The sequence below is a fragment of the Eumetopias jubatus genome, unplaced genomic scaffold (assembly GCF_037043125.1).
Source record: "Eumetopias jubatus isolate StellerSeaLion01/CBP00866 unplaced genomic scaffold, mEumJub1_p1.0 scaffold_6, whole genome shotgun sequence".
Classification (NCBI taxonomy): domain Eukaryota; kingdom Metazoa; phylum Chordata; class Mammalia; order Carnivora; family Otariidae; genus Eumetopias; species Eumetopias jubatus.
Window position 1 is genome coordinate 1,004,474 of NW_028274812.1, and position 20,606 is coordinate 1,025,079.

A 20,606-nucleotide genomic window follows, 5' to 3' on the forward strand; every position below is an offset into this window, starting at 1 on the left:
TTCTGACTGGTGTGAGGTGGTATCTCATTGTGGTTTTGATGTGTATTTCCCTGATGCGAGTGATGTTGAGCACTTTTTCATGTGTCTGTTGGCCATTTGGATGTCTTCTTTGCAGAAATGTCTGTTCATGTCTTCTGCCCATTTCTTGATTGGAGTATTCGTTGTTTGGGTGTTGAGATTGATAAGTTCTTTATAGATTTTGGATACTAGCCCTTTATCTGGTATGTCATTTGCAAATATCTTCTCCCATTCTGTAGGTTAACTTTTAGTTTTGTTGACTGTTTCCTTTGCTGTGCAGAAGCTTTTTATTTTGATGAAGTCCCAGTAGTTCATTTTTGCTTTTGTTTCCCTTGCCTTTGGAGACGTGTCTAGCAAGAAGTTGCTGCAGCCAAGGTTACAGAAGTTACTGCCTATGGTCTCCTCGAGGATTGTGATGGACTCCTGTCCCACATTTAGGTCTTTCATCCATTTGAGTCTGTTTTTGTGTGTGGTGTAAGAGAATGGTCCCAGTTTCATTCTTCTGTATGTGGCTGTCCAGTTTTCCCAACACCATTTGTCGAAGAGATTGTCTTTTTTCCACTGGACATCCTTTCCTGCTTTGTCAAAGATTAGTTGACCATAGAGCTGAGGGTCCATTTCTGGGCTCTCGATTCTGTTCCATTGATTGATGTGTCTGTTTTTGTGCCAGTACCATACTGTCTTGATGATGACGGCTTTGTAATAGAGCTGGAAGTCTGGAATTGTGATGCCACCAGCTTTGCTTTTCTTTTTCAACATTCCTCTGGCTATTTGGGGCCTTTCCTGGTTCCATACAAATTTTAGGATTATTTGTTCTAGCTCTGTGAAAAAAGTTGATGGTATTTTGATAGAGATTGCATTTAAAATGTAAATTGCTCTGGGTAGTATAGACATTTTAACAATATTTGTTCTTCCAGTCCATGAGCATTGAATGTTTTCCCTTTTTTGTGTGTGTGTGTGTCATCTTCAGTTTCTTTCATAAGTATTGTACAGTTTTCAGAGTAAAAATCTTTTACCTCTTTGGTTAGGTTTATTCCTAGGTATCTTATGGTTTTTGGTGCAATTGCAAATGGGATTGATTCCTTGATTTCTTTTTCTGCTGCTTCATTATTGGTGCCTAGAACTAATACATGAATTTAACGAAGTTGTAGGATGTAAAGTCAATGTGCAGGAATCTGCTGCATTTCCAGCAAAACATCTTAAAAAGAAGAAAGAAATGTTTTCAACATTCTGATAGAAAACAAACTAATTAAAAACAGATTACAAAAATCTGGCAGCTTCTGTGATGATGAAGTCCAGAAGGTAAGGAGCTGATGTGGCTGGACCCGGCAAGAAGATGGTTCTGCTGTACTACCACCGCCCTGTGAAGTGGCTCAGGTGTGGAGGCCATGGAAAGGTTTGATAACTCCAGTTGACTCAGAAAACACTCAAGCTATTCTTGCATGAAAATTCCTTGAAGGAGGGCACCTGCGAGGCTCAGCTCGTTAAGCATCTGCCTTCGGCTCAGGTCATGATCTCAGGGTCCTGGGATCTAGTCCCACATTGGGCTCCCTGCTCAGTGGGGAGCCTGCTTCTCCCTCTCCCTCTGCTGCTCCCCCTGCTTGTGCTCTCTCTTACTCTCAAATGAATAAATAAAATCTTTAAAAAAATTCCTTGAAGAGGTAATTTTACACTGTGGACGATATAACTGAAAGTGAAGGTCTGTGAATGGGCACAGAATCTCCGGACACAGCACGAACGCCCACCTTGGGTGCCCTGACTGATACCCAATAGCAGTGCATCCAAAACTGGGTTTAAGACATTTTTATTCTCAGCCACGATGGGGTAGCCAGCAGTCTTGCCTTTCTATTTTAAACAACTATAAAACCATATAAATATTCGAATTATTAGCATGGGATATTAAAATCCTCTATAAATAACCTTGAAGAATTAGGAGTTGAAAAAAATAAAATAGAATAAAAACAACAAAAAACCACAATTAGAATAATAAAATCAGTCACAAGACTGACATTTGACTCAGATGGTTTTAAGAGCATATTCTGTCACGCTTTTTGGAAACAGTAAATACTTTTACTTGTTGAGGACACCTAGCATCTAGAAAACGTGAAAGTATAACAATCCATTTTATGACGTGAGTGTTACCCCATTACCAAAACCGCGATAGCAATCGCATTGGAGACTATAAAGGCAAGATTCTGAAATGGGACGCTAATGAATAAGCCCAACTTATTTTAAATATTAATACATTAAGAGAAAGCTGGTTTTATGCCAGGAAAAAGGGTATTCTGTACTAGAAGATGCATTAATACAACTCATGGCCAGTGATGATCAGTGTGGGACGTCTTCTTTCCTTCACGAGCTGGTGCGGGCAGATCACAGAGGTCCCCGCACAGCCCACGGGGCCAGTGTCAGTGGCGGGCAGATGGGGCAGGTCCTCAGCCCCCAGAAGGAGCCTCGAAGCAGCCTCCAGCTCCACCCTGTGGACACGGCTGCCGAGGCTCAGGGACCGTCCGGCCACAGAAACGGGAATGGAACCCAGTGTGTCTGGGCTCAAACATTCGATCTTAAGCACCTCTGACGAAGCAATTCAGTGTGTAAGCATGAAAGGGACACAGAATGAAAACGCACGGTCATTACCTCCCACTGCTCTGATATCATCGCAGAGGTGGACGGCCACCAACAGGGTTGGGGCCTGGGTGCCCCCGACACAGGAGGGGCTCACCACCCATTGTTGGTGGAAGCACAGTGCAGACGAAACATCTCCTCTTGCTCTCGGGATCAGGAAACACGAGTCCACACTGGGACAGCTGAGGCAGGGCTTATGCTCCAAGAAGGGACCCGTGGACCCCGCGACCCTGGAGGCAGCTGTCCCTCACATGTGGTTTATTTAATGGTCTCATGGATATCGTCTGAGCCACTGCTGTGTGCTCTGGGTATAAACACAGGGACCCCCTGACATCAGGGGCTTCCAGTCGCCACCAGCCCACAGCCCGTTCAAGGTCTGTCAATGTCACAGCTCGGCTACACCAGGATCCCCTCCTGTGATGATGACTCTGCGCTGCAGACATGGATGGGATGGGAGAAACTTGCATGAGGGGAGCTCCCTCACTCCCTCCCTCCCTCCTCCCTCCCTCCCTCCTTCTGTCCCTACTCCCTCCCTCCCTCCCTCCCCCTCCCTCCTTCTGTCCCTCCTCCCTCCCTCCCTCCCTCCATCCCTCCCTCCCTCCTCCCTCCTTCCTCCTCCCTCCCTCCCTCCCTCCTTCTGTCCCTCCTTCCTTCCTTCCTCCTCCCTCCTGCCCTCCTCCCTCCCTGGGGCTCCCAGTGCATCCTGAAGCCCTGAACTTCCTGCCTTCTCTTCCCTGGCTCACTCAGGAAACTCCTTCCCACTGACATGTTACAAAATTAGACTATTTTTCTAGTAATTTTTTGGTTTTAGTTTTTACATTAGGTTTGAAGTCATTTATTTAGCAACTCTTGTCGAGGGCTGTGTCACTATGCTTTTAGCTGTAACAAACCCACTGTGGAGTTGGTGTCCAGGCTGTGTGCCTTCTGGGAGGCGCTGGGGTGCGCTCCTTCCTATCCATGTCCTTCGCTGGCCAGCTCTTGGGGTCGTAGGACTGGTCACTGTTAACAGCACCTGCGAACGCTCAGGGCTCTTCCAGCTCCCAGAGGCCACTGCGTTCCTTGGCTTGTGCCCCTCCTTCCACGGACGGCCCCTCACATGGCATCTATCTTACTCACTGTTCTGCCCCTTCTCCGTCCCCCTGTGGAAATCTTGTGACTGCCTTGGTTCCAATCAGACCATCCAGGTCTGCTCATTAGCCACCTGAGTTCCAGCTGCAAATTTAACTCCTTTTGCCACATAACCTCACATGTCATGGGTTCCAGTGCTCATGCGTGGACGTCTCTGGGCCACACAGTGCCCACCCTGTGCGAGGCGTGGTCTAGGCGCCTGGGTGTGGAAGAGACAGAGCACACCTGGTCAGAGCCCTGCTCTTGGGGCGGGTGCTCCGTGTGCAGAGTCTGGAGGAGGTTGAGGTCTCTGTGTCATGAGGGGGGCATCAACGCTCCCTGCCTGGGTCTGGGCAGGGGCTGTGTCCTCTGAACCCCCAACACTGACAATGCTGATTTCGGGCGCTTGTCCACGGCCATGTGAGCAGAGGACCATGAGGGGAGGAAGCCCCAGCAGACAGGTTGAGAGGCCTATGCGGAGGGCACCAAGGCCTCGCGCCAACAGTGACTCAACAGCCCTGTACCGCATGGCCTTTCATGTCTTCTCCCGTCCGCTGACCCCTCAAGAGCGACCCTTCTCACTAACCTCGGAGTCTCCAGGGCCCAGTCAAAGGCCAGCAGCTGTTGCGATATTTGCTGCGTGTAACCAGCAGGCTCGCTTTCTAGCCAGCGGGTCTCACACACCTGTAAGGTGGGTCCTCCAGCCACCGCTTCGTGAGGAAGGGACAGGTCCTCAGCCAAGCCCGCCTCCAGTTCTGATACACGAACCTCTGATCAGAATAGAATTGTTGTTTCGGACAACTGCGTTCAGGAGTTGTGTGCTATGCTCATTCGAGAGCAAGTATCTAATGGACTAATGTTTATCTGCATTTGGTATGAGGTGTGTGCCAAAGATGCACATTTAGATTCTTTTTTTTTTTTTAAAGATTTTATTTATTTATTTGAGAGAGAGAGAGAATGAGAGATAGGGAGCATGAGAGGGAACAGGGTCAGAGAGAGAAGCAGACTCCCTGCTGAGCACGGAGCCCGACGTGGGACTCGATCCCGGGACTCCAGGATCATGACCTGAGCTGAAGGCAGTCGCTCAACAAACTGAGCCACCCAGGCGCCCGCACATTTAGATTCTCCATAAAAGTCAATCATCCCTGCACAATTCAGTGGGGAGAAAATTCTTTCTCTACTGGTTTTAAAGACCACATATCCGCTTCTCCTGTTTGCAGGCCTGTTTTGTGCGATGTTCACGCTCACTCGCCATGCCTACATTTGAAGCCCCGTGGAAGTTACCCCTGCAGGAAATGGCCTGCCTCCTCCATGCATACTCAGTGCCCCTCACCTGTGCTCGCCTTCACTGGGCACTCATCTCACTGAACTGCAGGGAACTTTCACGTCTTTCTTCCCTTCTGACTGACCCCATCAAAGGCAGGGATTGTTTCTTCTCTTGGTAGATCCAGGGTGGAGCACAGAGATTTGCACACAGTAGATGATCAAAGATTTGTTGACTGGAACCAAATGGATGTTGTCCGGCCGGGCAGTGGGACCCAGGAGCCACGAGGCTGGAGGGGGGATATCCTGGGCCAGTCAGCAGAGACTCCAAGTGAGCGAGAGGCAGAACAATAATAGAGAGCAGAGCTTTTGGGTTTAGGGGCTAGAAGCAAGATTGCGCTTGGTGATGTCAGCATCTCAGATCCGAGCCACAGACAGGGAGGCAGGCCAGATAGGGTGAGTGGTGAGTCTGGGTCTCTCTGGATTAGGAAGAAAGCCATACTGACTTCTGTGAGCACATTTCTGCAGACACCCAAGCTGGGTCACCTGTGGGACATGGTCATTTTCTCCCTGTCCTCGTGATAAGTCTGTTTCCCACCCAGCACTGTGGGGCTTGGCAGGGCTTTGCACCTGTCCCCGCTCCCAGAAGGAGCTGTACCACCTGACCCACGCGCTTCCTCTCCTCATTCCACAAGGTCCCTGCGCCATGAGACCCCCCCGCCTTTCCACCTCATGGGATGGTTCCTTCTCTCCATCTGGTGCTCTTCAGTCTGTGTCTCATTCCTGGACTCAAGGGCAGCGGCCCCCTGTGCACGCTGACTTGGCACCTGCAGACCTAGTCTGACCACTGATCGACGAGAGCAAGACTGTCCTGTAGACCGCAGTGTGGTTTGGAGTGAGATCTGACAGTGGCCATGGTGACCTCTCCTCCAACACGGAAGGAAACTGGGTCCCGGCAGGTGCTCCATGCACATCCCCTTGCAGAGAGCAGGGTGCCAGTGTGTTCACACCCTGCAGAGTGTGGTCTACACAGCTGAGCCCCTTAAGGGGCCCTTGGGGGAGGGATGTGCAGAGGGAAGCAGAGGGGCCAACCAGCTCAGGCAGAGAAAGAACTTGGGGGAAGGTTAGATTTTTAGGTGGAGAATCAGTTAAGAATCTGCTGGGTGGTACGAAATACATACTCCTTCCCTCGGTTTCCCCCTGCACCTGCAGTTCCTGTTATCCATTCTTCCTGATGTGAAGTTGGGTCTTCCTGTAAGGAAATAATGAAGTATGAATTGCGGCCTGACCTAGACATGAGTTGAGGATGTAGGCCATTCAACCACTGGCTCGCGGTGCTTGTTGATCTTCCTCAGAGCGCTAGACTTCAGTACCATGTCCAAATTTACAGTGTTTCCCTTGCTGGGTGAGCTGGTGCTTGCACGTGGGGGAGACAGGACAAGATGGACTCAGTGAGACGGACAGGCCACTGCCGATGTGCTCCATCGGACAAGACTAGCCATGCACAACGGGCGACTCATCTTACTTGTTCGTCCAAACTTCCATCCAGACATTCACGAAATTAACACTGCAGGCCAGCAAGTACATGAAGGTATTAGGAAAGTGTCCAGGCTGGACCGCACACTGAAAATGCAAAATATGTTTTACAAACAGATAACACATTTTTGGAATGGCTGTTTTAAACATTTTGGATGAAGATTCACATACAGTACTATTTTTAGATGTATTGTTTCTCCTACTTATCATTCTGATTTCCTGGGGGAAAGAAGAATACTTTTTAAAGGGGAAAGATTTTTTAGAAAAGAACAACTCTAAGTTTTCCCCTTAAGAGTAAAATACTGTCTTGTTCCTCAGTCCATGCGGTGGCCGCGTACAGGAGGACCCTCCCGGGCCCTCTGGAGTGGAGACGTTTGGGAACGTCCCATGCTGAGTACGGGACAGTCCCTGGTGATGAAACCAGTCTCCTCTGGCCCCTGGGCTGTGAACACCTGACCTGGAAGGCCCACCCCTCGGATCGTGCGTCCTGGAGATCGGGAACTGAAGTCAGAGCTTCGGCATGGCTCCGTCTACACCTGGTGAGAGCATTGCAGAGCAGTCACATGTGGGAGGTCAGCTGCCCCGCTCTGGGTGGGATTAATCGCCTGATAGCCTTCTAATAAATGCCCACATGTCTTTTATACCAGCACAAGGGGGTCCTTATTTCTCACAACCAAATGGCCCTACCTGATACCTGTTACACTTTTTGGTAATTACTGGGTGTTAGAAATTTGCAGACAATGTGGACTAGACTTCTCAACACACTCACAGCCCCCTCATCAGCACTACAAGCTCCTCGCCTTCATTCTGGGGAGTTGGCAGAGTGACGCCCCATGGGAGCATCTCAGCTCACGTGCAGACACAATGAGAGCTCAAACCCCAGTCCTGTATTTGGGGACAGGGTGGATGGCCATCGTGTTGCTTCTCCATTTTTCTTTCAGAAATAAAGAAATGTGAAGCTAGTTCATCTCTTTCGTTTCAGAAGCTCTCGGGTGTTTGAAGGAGAGCCTGCAGTAGGGGACTTTGCAAGCAGCCAGCTCACCCTGTAGTGCCACGTCTCCCAATGCTGTGACTTCACCCCGGAAACTTCTGTGTTTTCAGTTGATAGTCTGAGAAGTGCCGTGCTGGCTGAAATCTTCAAAAGGAGAATTTGGAACGGTAAAAGACTTGGGGATTATATGCACTGGCCTCTGCATTTTAGACGAAGAAGCCAAGGCTTTGGAAGGATGAGTTAATCCCCTAAGTTACAGAACTAATTAAAAGCAGATTCTGGGACTAAAACTCAGTTTTCCCCAATTTCCAGTCCAAACACTCTTCATGGTCTTAACTATTTGAAATTACTTTTTAATCACATGTCTTAGCCTTCACTGGAGTGCCCCTTTCCACTTGCCCTGAATCATTACCCTGCTTTGCACAGGTACCCAAATCACTCTACATCTCAGGATGCCTCAGAATTTGAAGCCTTTCTCACAATATAAATACACGGTTTTCACAAGCTTCTTGCCAGCCCAGCCCCAGACAACTTCTTTCTCCTGGACTGTGGGAAATAATGAAAATTTCCCCATTCCTTCTGTCTTGTGTTTTCTTCTCTCTGACCTAAAGAAAAACCATAAAAGATATCATTTCTAATCATGACTGGAAGCAAAAGTGTTTCTACACTAGTAACACGAATCCTCAGATTTGTCCAATGAGAAGAAACTGTCTTGGCCTTTACTTTGTATGTGTGTATGTGTGTATTTATCTTTGGTTTGTTCAGCAAAGCTTGTGCTTTGACATGGAGAAAGTATTGAATTTGCCCCAATATGCTATGCTGTTTCAAATGCCTTTGATGTTGAAAATACTAGGAGAACTTCCACAAACTTTTGAGCCAAATTAGTAGGCTAATGTGAGAACAGTGAATCAGTAGTCCACTTACACTGTGCTTCCTAAAACTGACTTGCACGCTTGAAAGAGGAAGCCAACTTGCTATCAGAAATGCAGAATAACTACCAGAGAACATGACTTGCTGTGTGGGTGCGCCTCCTGAGGGGGCCAGAGGCTCTTTCTGGTACCTTTCCCTGGTCCTCCATCCTGAGCACCGGTGAGCATGTGCGTGTGTGTGCACAGGGTGTCTGGGTGTGTATGCGTGTGTGAGCATAAGTGTGTGCACAGTGTGTCTCTGTGTGCATGCATGTCTGCAAGTGTGTGAGCATCTGTGAGCGTGTGTGTGTGCACAGTGTGTCTGGGTGTGTGTGCTTGTGTGAGCATGAGTGTGTGCACAGTGTGTCTCTGTGTGCGTGCATGTCTGCAAGTGTGTGAGCATCTGTGAGCGTGTGTGTGTGTGCACAGTGTGTTTGTCTGTGTGCGTGTGTGTGAGCATCCGTGAGCGTGTGTGTGTGTGCAGTGTGTCTGGGTGTGTGCGTGCGTGTGAGCATCCATGAGCATGTGCGTGTGCACAGTGTCTGTGGGTGTGCTTGTGTGTGTGAGCATGTGTATGTTTTTGAGAATGCTGACATGAGAACTGACTTGTAGGTCAGTGAAGGGATAGGGCATATTAGTTGACCTAAACACATTTAAGAACTTATTTATAACAATGGCAGCCTTATGCTCTAGTGTAAGGAAGGGTGAATGTTTCAAAAATGGTGTTCAAGAAAGTCAAGTTTTGTTTGTATACTGTTAGAATATTTATCTCTACCATAGACCAAAATCGTCTCCAGATATGTTAAGAGTTGTATTAAAACCCTGAATTGGGAAGAACCTCGCAGTTTACAGGGTGGAGAGGATTGGTTGAAAACACATGTCATCTCACCTCTCACTCCCTTGTGAAAAATGCATCAAATGTCACAAAAGGTCATCTTGTTAAAAAACAAATAAATTCAGAAGGATTGGGTATCCTAGAGGGGATAAGATGGCAATAAAATTTTGGTTGATAGAAGTTGGATCAAGGGCGATGGTTTCAGCAGGTAGAAGGGAGTCCCGAGGCAGCCGTGGGCACAGCTGGGGCCCACCTGAGTGACATGTGTGTGGGGCACACACAGCATCAGCCGCTTCTGAGCCGGGACTGAGTGGAGCTAAAATCAGGCACGATGGTGAAGATGCTCGAGATCCCTTCCTGGTTCCATGCCTGGGGGCACCGGGCCCAACCCTGCCTTGCAGACGCCTGTGACAGTTGGGGGACACCGGGTTCTAGAGAGGGCATGGTGGCTGTTCCGGGATGTGGCCAGTCCTCGCTTGCAGAGCAAGTGCTGCATGCAGGGCTCCTGCGCACAGCCCCCTCCTCATTCGGCTCCGCGTGTCAGCAGTCCGCACGTCCAAGCGGGGCGTTAGGGGACTTTCCGCCCACCAGCCTCCAGAGACCTGAAGACACAGATACCAGTGCTCCCAGCCAGTGGCCCAACCAGACACCCCGCAGTCTCGTTCACATGCAGCAGGGGCCACCCACCCCCTGAGCTTCCCATCAGCTTCTAGGTCCCCCGGTCATAATCGCGACCAGACAAGCTGGAGCGAACCCTCCCTAAGGGAAGCCTGAGGCATGAAAGACAAAAGTCAACAGAGCAAGTAGAAAACTATCACTTGGAGGGAGCGGAGCTAAGCTTACAGAAGAAAAGTCAAACCCTCATTAGCACCTTAGAGGTATTAGGAGAAATTGCATCCATGAACTAAGAACAGGACACCATAGAAAAGGAACATCTAGAGAAAAGAACCACTCAGGGAGAAAATGTGATTTTTACCGCTAGCAGAAGTTAAAAATTCACCCTTCCACCCCAGGACAGAGCGCCTGGCCAGAACTTGGTCTGGCTCGCATGCCCAGGTGATGAGCTCCCTGCCTCGTCCACATGCCATGCCCTGGATCGCAGAGGACACTTGCCACGACCTGCAGTTTGAGGAAGGCCAGCTTGCACGGAGGCCTGGGCTCTGCCCACCTTGCTGTGGGCATCCCTGGCCTGGTCTTGAGCCTAGCAATGCTGCAAAGCCATGAGGCCTTGCTCACTGTGGTGCTCATGGGGGCCCCTGTGCATCTCCAGAAGCTGGGGCCATCACAGCCCAGACACCCTGGCCTTCCCTGGGGGCTTTGAGTGCGGGGTCACTTTCCCACAGCCACACCGGACGTGCTCATAGGCACACACAGGTGCCTCAGAGGGTGTCCACACACACACATGTTTATCCATGTGCTGTGCACGGATAGATCAGTCCAATCATGCACACAGACAATGCTCTTCTCCTGGAGGGCTCGGTGAGTCACCTGCTAGCTCAGTCGATTCTCCGAGACCCAGCTCACTGTTGCTCAAAACCTTCTGGAGCCACATGCTGAAGAAGGGTTAGGGATATACACCCAAATGCATCAGATTACAACAGGGGAAATTTGTAAAACAGTAAAATGATAGTAAACAGGATACTTCTGTTGCATCATGCTTTCATGGGTTTAATTTTGTGGTTGGGCACTAACAGACCTAACTGTCTGAGCATCTTTGTCAACTGTCAGCGAGCCATGTGCATGCAGGTGTCCCTGCTGATGCTGTGGCTGAGACGGCATGGGACCCTCACTTTAGGACTGACAAGCGCCATCCTGCCCACCACCAAAGCTGCCTTCCCTGGTCATCTCCAGAGAGTGACAAAGTGTGCAAGGACCAGGAAACTGGCCCCAAACAGGGCACTGTGGAGGGCAGGGCGCTCCAGCACGGTCCCCTTGGTGAGATCCTGGGCTCCGCAGTGACCAAGGGACGTGGCCCCCGGGGCGCAGGCGATTGTGTGGGAATGAGCCACACGCCCAGCATGGCACCAGGTAACCATCTTCCTCGGGACACCGGCTGTTGCTAACAGCAGCTCGAAGACCCGGTTCTCTGCACTCCTGATGTCACGGCCCCCGCAGCGGTGAGGGTTCTGCTCTGTGCTGAGTGCATGCTTCTCTCCTGAGGGACCTGCCGTTTGACAAGGCTGCTCTTCCGTGGTGGCCCCCACTGTCAACCCATGTCATTTTATATTTTTGCCCAAAGCTTTCTTCTGTTTTGAAGAAAATCCAGTCGGCTTTCCTGCTGGAGACATACCTGGGGGTTGGCATGTGTCCTCATCAACATGCCTGCCATGCTCAAGTCGCAGGCGGGATGAGGCTGCCCACGGGGTTTGTGGGGCACGGAGAGGCCCACGGTCCAGCACGAAGGCACTCAAGGGCCTTAATGCCACAAATGGGAAAATTATAGAAAACTGGGGAAACCAACAAACAGAATAGTCAACAGATAAGTAAAGGAGAGCCACACTGTATGATGTCACCTGTGCCAAGGACACAGAATGTTCTGGAAACACCCAGAGAGGTCAGCCGTGGGATTTGGAATCAGGGAATTGTTTTGGTGTTAACAGGAGTTATTTCACTGGTTGTCAGGGAGAGTGCCGGTCTGGGACAGGGAAGCGAGCGGGAGGCAGAAGGGCGCAGCTGCCGACAGAGGTTTGAGAAGGTGCTGCTGGTGCGAGAGGGAGCTGGGCTGGTAGGCAGAGGGCACGTGGGGGCTGGAGGGGAGTTGGAGGCCTGAGCACATAGACGTGTCGGTGGACGGGTGCTGGGCAGGTGGGCAGTTCCTCAGGGGCGGGGGAGGGGGTCCCAGTACGGAGGGCCTGGGACCTTGCCTGTCCGTGAACCTGTGGGAACAGAGAGAAGCCTGCCACCAGGATCACACGGGCAGGTTTGTGATCCTGGGAAGTGTGACAGGTGCTCAGAGAGATGCAGAGCCCCTCGAGGCCAGTGGTTGACATTCCGTGGTGGCCCTGGGCTGAGGGTGGGTGGGCACAGAGATGGTGCCCAGCCAGCATCGCCTCAGGGGTGGTTTCTCTAAGGGTGAGATGAAAAGGCCTTTGAGAGAGGGGCGGCCCCTCAGTTTCAGCCTGGGTGTGGTCTGGTGAGAACAAGCACAGGGCTGGTGTGATGGCTGATCCTATGTGTCGACTTGGCTGGGACACACTGCCCAGCTATTTGGTCCAACACTTGTCTCCATGTGGCTGTGAACGTATCACACATATCAAACATTTACATCAGCGGACTTTGAGTAAAGCAGATGACCCCCCATGATATGGTGGGCCACATCCAAGCAGTTGGAGGCCCGAAGAGAAAATTCTGAGGTCCCCTGAGAAGGAATGATCCTCTAGGCTGTAACGTGGAAATCCTGTCTGAGTTTCCAGCCCTCAGACTGCAGATCGACTCTTCCCTGGGTGTTCAGCCTGCAGGTGTGCCTGGAGATTTTGAACTTGCCAGTTCTCACAATCCTCAAAATAAATCTTGATCAATGATAGACAGAAAGCCAGGTCTCCTGTTGGTTCTGTTTCTCTGGAGAATGCTGACTATGCACCTAGTTGATGGCGAGCCCTCAGGGAGCCAGGTGGGGAGGGAGGGGAGGGCAGTTGTGGTCACACGTTGTTCTTTGGCTGGTGAGCATATGCAGGTGCAGCTCTGTGGGTGGCCCCAGGACCGGATGTGTCTGGAAGTGGGAGTCCAAGGGGGCCCAGGGCTCTTGGGCCAGGGTGAGCCAAGAGGGCAGGGCTAGGGGCGCGTGTCCCTGTGGAGGACATGGGTTATCTGGGAAGGCGGTGGAGGGCGCGGCTGGGGTGTGGCAGAGTAGCTGGTGAGCAGCAAGAGAAACCAGGAGGACGAGAGAGGACAGCGGTGGGGATGGTCCGGCTGCATGATGCCGCAGGGCTGCCCGATTTTTATTGGCATATTGGGGGAGCCCCTGGGGGGAATGGAGGGAGGGCAGGTATTTTTGATAGAAAGAGAGAATATTTTGGAAGGAGAGGCACACGGGACTTAGAGTCAGGCTGATGGTGTGTGGAGAACCAGGGCCTCATGGTCAAGGAGCACGTGAACTGTCCACAGACAGAGAGCCCGAGAGGAGACAGTGCAGTGCTCTGCGTCCACGAGCTCAGACTGTCGTTGTGCGAGTGGATGTTTTTGGAACAAGACTGGCTGAATGGAAGTTCAAATTGTCAAACTAAAGCCAGGTTCCTTCCACTGAAAGAAGAATAAGAAGAAAATTCTAACTAAGCAATGTTGATGTCTATGAGGCATGATGTCTGCAAGAGATGAAGATGTCATGTAATTATGTCTTTGTGGTAATTTTTAAAAAATTTTATTTTTACTTAAATTCAATTTAATTAACACATAGTGTATTATTAGTTTCAGAGGTAAAATTTAGTGATTCATCAGTTGCATACAACACCCCGTGCTCATCACATCACGTGCCCTCCTTCATGTCCATCACCCAGTTACCCCATCCCCCACCCTCTGCCCCTCCAGCGACCCTCAGTGCGTTTCTTAGAGTTAAGAATCTCTTGGTTTGTCTCCCTCTCTGATTTTATCTTATTTTATTTTTCCTCTCTTCCCCTATGATCCTCTGTGTTATTTCTTATATTCCACATGTGAGTGAAACCATATGACAATTGTCTTCCTCTGATTGACTTATTTCGCTTAGCATAATACCCTCCAGTTCCATCTACATCCTTTCTGATGGCTGAGTAATACTCCATTGTGTATATATACCACCTCTTCTTTATCCATTCATCTGTCAATGGACATCTCGGCTCCTTCCACAGTTTGGCTATTGTGGACATTGCTGCTATGAACATTGAGGGGGCAAGTGCCCCTTTGGATCACTGCATCTGTATCTTTGGGGTAAATACTCAGTAGTGCAATTGCTGGATCATAAGGTAGTTCTATGTTTAATGTCTTGAGGAACCTCCATATTGGTTTCCAGATTGGCTGCCCTAGTTTGCATTCCCACCAACAGTGCATGAGGGTTCCCCTTTCTCTGCATCCTCACCAGCACTTGTTGTTTCCTTAGTTGTTGATTTTAGCCATTCTGACACATGTGAGGTGGTATCTCATTGTGGTGTTGATTGTCTTTGTGGTAATTTTAATGTGATATGAAAAAAATACGTGGAATTTAAAAAGGGAGAAATGAATTGATCATGTATATTTTTAACATTTGAAAAGATATTTTAATATCATCATGATACTTCTTTTCCCAAAGCATTTTTCTGATAAATACTATCAATGAAAAATAAGAGAAATGAAAACAAGCAATTCTGATTTGTGCCTCAAAAAATTAAAAATAGAGCTACCCTATGATCCAGCAATTGCACTACTGGGTATCTACCCCAAAGACACAGATGTAGTGAAAAGAAGGGCCATATGCACCCCAATGTTCATAGCAGCAATGTCTGCAATAGCCAAACTGTGGAAAAAGCCGAGATGCCCTTCATCAGATGAATGGATAAAGAAGATGTGGTCCATATATACAGTGGAATATTAGCCATCAGAAAGGATGAATACCCAACTTTTGCACCAAAATGGATGGGACCAGAGGAGATGATGCTCAGTGAAATAAGTCAAGCAGAGAAAGCCAATTATCATATGGTTTCACTTATTTGTGGAACATAAGGAATAACATGGAGGACATTAGGAGAAGGAAGGGAAAAATGAAGGGGGGGATCAGAGGGGGAGATGAACCATGAGAGACTGTGGACTCTGAGAAACAAACAGGGTTTTTGGGGGGGATGGTTAGCCTGGTGATGGGTATTAAGGAGGGCACATACTGCATGGAGCACTGAGTGTTATACGCAAACAATGAATCATGGAACACTACATCAAAAACTAATGATGTAATGTATGGTGACTAACATAACATAATAAAACAAAATAAAAAAAATGTGCCTTCATAATTCCCAAAAAGATGGCCCTAGAACATGCTAATATCTCCTCATACCTTTATGTCAAGTTTCTCGTGTGCAGAAGGGCCTGCCCAGGACTGTCTGATTCTGATTTAACAAATGGGACACCCCCCTGCTCGATCTGGAATGTGCGCTGTGATCAGTGCAGAGACTTTGTAGTGAAGTTAACTGTCTGTTCAGATTTTCCTCACCAGAGATCCAGACCATTCCTTTTACAACAAAGGAATCACGGCAGAACGCGCTCCCCGGGAACTTGGAGAGAAAAGGAAAATAAAGTTCAGAGGCACAATTTGGTATAAATTCTGGAGCTGGGTGATGGAGATGACTCATGGCCTCTGGAATGTCACAGGCCTCCCTGGTCATGCTCTCTTGGCGGGAGGCGGGGTTGTTTATGCCAGGCGGGAGAAGTCACTTGAACTCGTGTCCTTTGATCAAACATTTTTTTATGAGACCTGCATAAATCATTCCTTTAAAAATGGCATCCCGGGCACGGAGAGTGTGCCTTTCCGAGGGATCCAACGTGCTGCACTGCTCTTCCTTAGGTGAGAGTTTCTGCCTTCAGTCCCTTTGGCCTGCCCCTGGGCAAGCTCTCCATCTTCTTACATGCTCTGCTTTCCAACCCCGTTTGACAGTACCTTTTAGATGAGTATTCCCCCTGTGACTGGCCAACCAGAGAGTGAGGAACAAGAACAACAGGAAAGAATATGTCCCAATCTGTGTCCTGCAGTTTCTGCCCATCTTTGTCAGGTCACACTTTACCAGCATCATCTAAAAATTCTGCTGCGATCTTCCAGACCTTCAGGAAGCAAGTATTTCTTGGGAGCACACAGAAAGCACGAAAAATAACTCCAACGAGAGAGAAACTGGGCTTCATCAAAATTAAGAACTGTCAAAGGGCAACGAAGGAAGTAAAAAGGCAGGACCCACTCCTCTGCATCCATGTGAAGAATGCCTACAAATCATTCAGAAGCTGGGCCACAGATTTCACAGGAGCCCACAAAACAGGCTACCCACGAGCCATTGGGCGTGTGATCAAGAACAGCCCTTGCCGAGAGGAGGTACGTTATGTCCGAGAGAAGGGAGAACCCTGCCCTCACCAGAACGATCTAAGACTAAAGACATAGAGATGCCATTTTTGGTGATGATGTGGCAACAAGGACATGCATCCATTGTGGGGGAAACATCAGGTGGCTCAACCACTTCAGGACCATCTTCAGTCACATTTACTAAATCCAGATACCCAACAGTTGTACTCCTCGGTATAACGACGAGAAATGAATGAACAAGCCCACAAGAAGACGTGGACAAGAGCGTTCACAGCTCCTTCATTCATGATAGACCGGAATGCCCTTGACCCAGGGGACCGACATGTGGACTGTGGCATCGTCATGAGGTGGACACTGTGAGCTGCTAGCACACACCAAGATGGGCAAGTCCGTGGGCAGTGTGTTGTGTGGAAGAAGCCAGGCACCGAACTCACCACGTATGGGTCATTTCGATGAATCAGAGCGGTGGTGACTTCCAGAAGGGCATATAGACTGGGAAGGACAAAGGGAAATGTGTGCAGCATGGACACAAAATGTTCAAACATACGCTAGACACGTGGATGCCCCAAAAATGTTAGTTGGGTGAATACGTAAATGGTTTCTGGTGTGTATACAATGTGTGAGGTAATGACATTCTGAGAGTCCATGTGGTTGCTTCATCCAACCTGTGCAGAAACCTCAGGTCAGTCCGTAAGCCCCTCCATGCCTCAGTGTCCCCATCTGTCAGCCCTGATCTCAGAGTGGGTAGGGAGGCTCTGTGCTGTGAGGGCGCAGCCATGCCACCCGCCCCACACCTGCTAGCAGCACACACTGCAGCCCCACGCCTCGTCTCCCTTCCCACCCCCTGCTCCCCATTCTCACACAGAGGGTCTCGCTGCCCTTACAGCCCACGGTCAGCCAGACGGTCTCCCTAAAACACCACTCCACTGGGCTGGCCTGTGGTTTACACTCCCAAGCAGCCTCCTAGAGTTTCTGATTCCCACAGGCAGGACAAAAACCAGGTGTGCACCCAACACTCCCCTTCAGGGGGGTGCACACACCACAGGGTCTGCCTGTGGTAAAAGCGGGACGTGGGCAGCTAAAACAGAGAGAGAGATAGAGAGACAGAGACAGAGAGACAGAGAGAGACAGAGACAGGGAGATGGAGAGACAGAGACAGAGAGATAGAGAAACAGAGAGACAGAGAGAGACAGAGAGATAGACAGACATAGACAGAGACACTGAGATAGGTAGAGGTGGAGAGAGACAGAGACAGATAGAGGGACAGAGCTGTCTCTGCCCCAGGACTGATTTTCTGGTTTGCCGAGTACAGGCAGAGGCCCCAGAGTGTGGTCCCTGGACCAGCGGCATCAGCAGTGATGCTGGCCCCGTGCTGGCCCTACTGTGGACCTCCGGTTCTGGGGCCTCATTGTCTGTTTGGGGAGCCCTCCTGGCGTCTCGGGTGCTTGCTGGGGCCTGAGAACCACTGGGCAAGGAGCTTTCAAAGGTCTCAGGCAAGAGAGGGTGACAGATAAAGGTTGGGGCTGAGAGGAGCCGGTAGGTCCCATGCCCGTGGGGAAGTGGCCGGAGGGGCTGGGCGTTGCCCCTGGAGGGTTGAGAAGGGGCGTCGTGAGCTGATGGAGCAGGTCCCAGTAGGTCCTGTGAGGTCGCCGTACAGAGCAGGAAAAGCTACGCGGTCTCAAGCGTCTTTGTGGTGCTGCGGGTCCTGGCTGTGTGCTGGGGGGTCCAGCTTTCCTCAGCCTTCTGCAAACTTGGCCGCGCTGTGTCCGCGTGGCCCCTGTGTGTGCATCCCAGCGGTTCCTTCAGACCTGAGCTGTCTTAGCTAATTCATTTCTTCATTTTCTTGATCGTGAGTTTCAAATTTGTCTGTGTAGATGTAATAACCAGGATAATGCTGAAAAGTCATGAATTTTTGTTTTCAAGTCCTGAATGTTTTGTTAGCCTCGTGGCATTCGCCATCCTGTAAGAGCAGATGGAGAAGGTTTTCCATAGACCCCACGATTTATTCAGAGCAAAGGTATAATTTGGGTACAGTTTTGGGAGAAGCAGAAACTGTTCTCAGTGTCACCCTTGCACACCAAGGTTGGCAGGATGCCGGTGTGCTCAGGAGTCCTGTTCCGATGTCCGTCCTGGTTAAGGAGAGGCCGAGAAGAGTCTTTTCTGGTGATGACAGAGATGGGAACATCTGGGGTGCTCCCTCCTGAGAGAGATCGTGAGGTAGCTAGGGGTCCACGCAGAGATTTGTCCTCGGCTTGGAGGCAGCCGAGGGGTGGGGGTCTCTCTCCCCACCAGGGCTCCTGAAGTCCTCCCCTCTTCCTAGCGCCAGTCTGTCCTGCCCCTGCTCCCAGCTTCCCTGGCTCACTTCTGAAACCCTCACCTCAGCACCCGAGGCTAGTTTCTCCTCTGGTTCCCTGGGAGGGCCTTATCTCCCTGGCTGGACTGCGAGAGCCTCCTGCATCTTCTGCATTGCACACCCAGGGAAACCGAGGCTCATGGAGGTCGCGTGGCTTGTCTAGGTTTCCACACTGGGAAGTACAGAGTGGGGGTCTGGACTGGGAAAGCTGTCAGCTCCATTTCTTTTTATTCCCCACCAGCTGGTTGGGAGCCAGCTTTATAGCACAGCCGAGTGCGGGCACAGGTGTCTGCCCCATTGAGAGGGTGGCTCAGCCTCGTGGCTAGAACGATGCTAGGCGATTGTGTGGTTTCTTCTAAAAACATTTCCCCTGGTGGCATATTCCCTCGAAGCAAACTAAGAAATGATTTTAGTGAGGAAACTCCACCTTCCTAACTGCTAACATTTATTGCAAACAGAAGAACTGGAATGATGGTGGTGTCCTGCTGTGGCATGACGTGGCATGTGTCATGTGGCACAGCCTGGCCCAGTGAGATGTGGCGGGATGTGGCATGACGTGGTGTGACATAGTGGGACATTGATAGCACCTGCCATTTCAAACCGCTGGATTCAACATTCGTTTCTGTCCACTGGAATGCTGGGTTTCCGGAAGCCGTTTTGGGAAGTATACATTGGATTCCTAGTAACCGTTAGGTACCGACGGGCTGGCACCACACAGAGAAGACATTTGCTCTGTGGAAAACCCACCCCGCCATTGCTTGTGCCTGTCCCAGCCCCGTTCCCCGTCCTCAGCCCTCTTCCTGCTGATCGTTCGGTTCCTTTCCCCTGTAGATAAAAATAGCAAAGTGAACTTAGCACTTTCAAAACTTCGTAAAGAAATCAAACCCGAGGTGAGAAGGACAAGATGTCCGGACATAAAGCTGGCGCTTGTATTTCCGTCTTTGTTTGAATCCAGCTCAGAACTTTGTCTAAGCACCATGGAAAGTTTAATAATTTGGAAAGAACATTTTCCTACAGCAAATGGATTTTTATTTTAGAAGGATCCATTTACGCTCGAGCTAGGAACTGTGGATTTTAGTCTTGCTCTTTACCTGTGATGTGTTTGGCCACGTTGGTATTTATTTAAGCAGAGTGAAACGTGCCCATGCAGCTGAAGGAAAAAGTCTGTATGTGATTTTGGGTGCAGACGGATCTGGCTACAAGGAGCTCGGTCGAACTTCCACAATGGGCTTGATTGGTTCCATCCTTTGTGCGGTCAAATTTCTTATGATTTGTCAATCACGTCTCTCTGATTATGTTGATGTTTGTGAAACACGGTACTGCTTGTGTCCCACCATCAACCGTGGCCTTTGTTAGCCAGTCCTGGTGACACTGCCTTGTTCCTCCCCTCATCAGCCCTCTTACTTCTTCCCACTGGGTGCATAGAACTATAAATTTGTCCAGAATTTTTATTTTTTCCAGACTGCAATGACTCAAGAGTTAACATGTGCATACCCAACTGCAGCTATTTTTACTTCAATCCCGAGAATACAATTTCACTCTTCAAATCTCTCCTCAGAGAACTGAGTAATCTGGTCTATAGTTTGCCTTTACCTTGCTGAGACTAACGACATACTTTGTTCCTCCATCGGGCGATGTCTAACCTGGGACTGTGTGCCACCTGCTGAGCTCTCTTTTGCCCTGTGGCAGGAATGTCAGTAAGAGGAAAGTTAGCTTGTTATTACCTTAAAACCAGTTTTTGAGATTCCATTTACTGTTCTGTGACTCATCGTGGTGGGAAATTGATGGGTCTCTCTGATAAGCAGTCTGTTTTCAGTGATTATCACTTATCATTCAAACAATTTCTCAGAATTTTCTTTTCTTTTTTTGCTCTAATTTTGCTTAGTTGTATTGAGTTGAAAATATGCTTTGAAATGCAAGTACTTTGCCAAAGAAAGGCCCTAATCCACTCATTTCCTCTCCTTGCC